The sequence below is a fragment of the Ananas comosus genome, linkage group 8, assembly GCF_001540865.1.
Source record: "Ananas comosus cultivar F153 linkage group 8, ASM154086v1, whole genome shotgun sequence".
NCBI classification, from domain to species: Eukaryota; Viridiplantae; Streptophyta; class Magnoliopsida; order Poales; family Bromeliaceae; genus Ananas; species Ananas comosus.
The window spans coordinates 6,289,459-6,293,500 of NC_033628.1; positions in this window are offsets into that span (position 1 = coordinate 6,289,459).

Below are 4,042 nucleotides of genomic sequence, written 5' to 3' on the forward strand. Positions count from 1 at the left end.
TACTCGGGAAAGATGCACATCCAGTTCCAACTTCACTTTGATCCCCTAAATCAAAATTAGCATTATAACCCGAAAATTTCGGTATATTACATACACTACCCAATCTTATCTCATCATAATACTTATTACGTATACAACATATTTTTCTCGCTATTTTCTCATTTTCATCTATACGTATATTTTTTAATAATATCTTTTTTATTTTTACCTGTATTTTTTTCAAATATTCTCAAATTTTTTTTTACTAATATCCTTTCTCATTTGTCCCCGTCGTCAACATCGGTAGATTGTCATAGTCATCATCATCGTCGATGCCGGCATATTGTTGCCTTCGCCATCTTCACTACATTTGGAGAGGTATTTTGATCTAATCTGAATTTTTTTTTTTAATATGCTTATATACTATTTTAGCATATCTTTTTTTATTATTTTCTCATTTTCATCTATACACAAATATAAAGTATATATATTTTTAGTAATATCTTTTTTTATTTTCACATATATTTTTCTCAAATATTCTCATTTATCTCAGTCGCCGGCACCGACACATTATCATAGTCGCCGGCACAGACACATTATCATTGTTCTCCTAATTGTCATCACCGGCGTCGGCACATTGTAGCCTGGCCACCTTCACCATAGTTGGAGAGGTATTTTGATCCACTTAATTTTTTTTGGGTTAATTGCATACACGTCCCTGCAAAAGAATTACAGATATATCCCTGCAAAACTCAATTTTCATAAGTTGTCCCTGCAAAAGTCCTAATGTATGTAGATATGCCCCTGCTGTTAGGGTCTGTTAGAAAAATTTCGTTAACCACAGTTAAAATACTTAACCATGGTTAATTAATAATATGAATTGACGGTTTTACCCTTCTTCCTCTCCCTCCTCTTCCTCTTCATTTTCCTCTTCAATCGCCGTCGTTGTCGTCGCTGGCAAGGGAGGAGATGCGGCGAGCGATCACGGTGGAGAAGGAGTCCGCGGCGAAGGAGCTCAGCGGCGGAGGCGCTCCACTGCGGAGGCGCCGGAGGAGGAGGAGGAGCTCCGCCGGGAGTCGAGGAGCTCTATGGCGGAGGCGCCGGAGGAGGGGGAGGAGGAGGAACGTAGCGAGATTTTGGGGACGAGGGGGAGTGGGGCGTAGGGCGAGTGTGGCGCGAGGCGGAGGACGCGGCGCGTGGAGCCTGGGGAGTTGGCGGCGGCGCCGGCGCGGGGCTGGTGCCTCAGCAGCTGCGTGGCAAAGCCGAGGTTGGGATCGGCGGCGGCGCGCGCTGCCTTGACGCGGCGGAGCGCGACGTCGAAGGGGATCGCGTGGCGCCACATGAGGTAGGCGACGACGATGGCCACGGAGTGGGACGCGACACGGACGCAGTCGACGAGGGTGCGGCCCCCTCTTCCTCCCCGTCCACCACTGCTGCCGCGAGAGTCCTCGAGGAAGTCGAAGGCATCGTAGAGGACGAAGGAGCGTCGTCCCGCCCGTCCGGCCCCACGGCAGTTCCGATCACTATGCTTCCTTCCACTCCGTGCGCTGGATTATCATCCCCGCCTCGTCGCTCCGCGACGTCGCTGCCGCTGCTTGCTCCGACAGCCCGTGAAGGAAGAGAAAGAGGAAAAGGACATTTTTGTTAGGGTATTTCTGCAAAATACCAACTGGAGCATTTGGAGGGACATATTTGTGAGGGCAAAAATGTCATTTCACGAATCCACTGTTAAAAAATAAACAGTTCACTAACAGATTTTAACCAGAGGGACATATCTGCATACATTAGGACTTTTGCAGGGACAACTTATGAAAATTAAGTTTTACAGAGATATATCTGTAATTCACTATGTTTGTAGGGACGTGTACGCAATTAACCCTTTTTTTTTTAATGTACCTTTATGCTAGGACTAAACTTAAGTATAAGCAGAAAAAAAATTATTATTTGGGATTTGAAGTGCTTAGATTAAATATACACAAGCCTGCTTAATTTCGGCCCGTAGCGCATTTAGATTTATACTTACCATTGTGATAAACTCACTGGACTAAACTAAAGAACCTAAAAAAAAGAAAAAGAAGATGTAGTTATATCTCATTGATTTGGACTTGAAATTGCTTACATTTGAAATAAATTTATTAGGACAAAATAAAATACTCCCAAAAAGAAAGATAAGTTGATTTGGGCTTGGGCTTCGGCTTAGGCTTGCTTGGATGTTTTAAATTTATCTATACTACTTATAAAAAAGTGAGTTTCAATATTTTTCTTTTCCAGAATGCTATCCGCTATTAATATAATTCCAATTGCATACTAACAATATCATTCATTCAACTTTTAGAGTATAATCACAGAGTATAAATCACAGACGTACAATTTTATTTTTAAATTATCATAAAATATATTAATTCTTAGTCATTGGATTAATGAATCTAATCCAATGGCCAACAAATTAAGTATTTGTTACTTTTTTTTACATAAATTATCCTCAGGCAGTCCGTATCAAATCCAACCTTTTATATACGAGCCCTATCTTCTTACATAATATCCATATTATATTTTATCTAATAATAATTATTTTTATACTTCATACTTATTTATACTATATATAAAAGCCGGAATTAAAAAAAGAAATAAAATAAAATTTCCTCTCAGTGGTTATAATTAATTTGTTAAAAGAATATCTCAAAGAAAAATAAATAATTATGATCAATCTATTAAAAAATAGCATTATCATATATTAATATATCAATATCAAATCTACGAATGATTATGATTAATTTATTAAAAAATATTTCAAATAAAAAAAAACGATTATGATCAATCTAGCCTATTCATAGATTTTACATTAAAATTTAAATTTAAATTTAAATTATGAATTAATTATGAATTAACCATTAAAAAATTTTAATTATAATGGATCAAAATTAAATTTTAACAAATTTAAATTTATAAATTTTGGATATCAAATTTGAATTAAAAATTAAAATATTTAATTATGGTGAATAAAAATTAAATTTCAAATTTCAAAGTAAATGTGATTTAAATATTAACGCTTTTAGTTTAAACAATATACTTAAATTTTAAATTTATTAAAATTCAGAAAAATATAAAAATAATATAGGATATTGAAAATATTTTCTAATATAATATAACATATTAATTTATAAAATATAATTTTTATTGTAAATTTTGTTGTATATTTTAAATTTTTTTAGTATCCACTATCTCTCTATTAACGAACTAAAAATAAATTATATTTGAAAAACATGCCTTAATAGAGAGAATCGACAACAGGCTTGCCGGTTGGAAGGGACTCCTGCTTTCTAGGGGCGGACGTCTAGTCCTCCTCAATTCTGTCCTTACTAGCATACCCACTTACTTTTGTTCGGCCTTCTGGCTACCGATCTGGGTCATTAAAGCCATCGACAAAATACGGAGAGGTTTCTTCTGGAGGGGTGCGAAACTCGCGAACGGGTTTCATTGTTTAGTAAAATGGGAGAATGTTTGTCGGCCGAAGTCGCTAGGCGGACTTGGTATTCGAAACCTTCAACACATGAACGATGCTCTTTTAATGAAAGGTCTCTGGAAATTCTACAACTCTACTACTCTCCCCTGGGTCCGGCTACTTATGCGGAAGCATTACAAACGCAGGCCAATGCTACTTGATCGCAATAAGCCAACTGGTTGCTCCCCTATTTGGAAAGCGATCCTCAGCACGGCCGCTCCTTTCTCTACCTCAGTTAATTTCTCTCTCGGCAATGGAATGGCAGCATCAATGTGGAATTCCAGATGGTATGGGGAGCTCTCTCTGCGGAAACAATTCCCTAACCTGCACGCTATATCGACAATCAAGCACATTTCTCTCATGTCTTGGTTTTGACGATTCGCCACTCACCCGACGATGGGGTTCTGTCCACCCCTCAGCTTCGAACAGGACAATGAACTCCTAGCTCTTCGGGCCATATTTTCCAACATCACTTTACACGTGGATGTGAACGACTCTATTATTTGGAGATGGAATGCAGCAGGACGTTTCTCGACTAGGAATGCTTATGCTTTTTTCGCC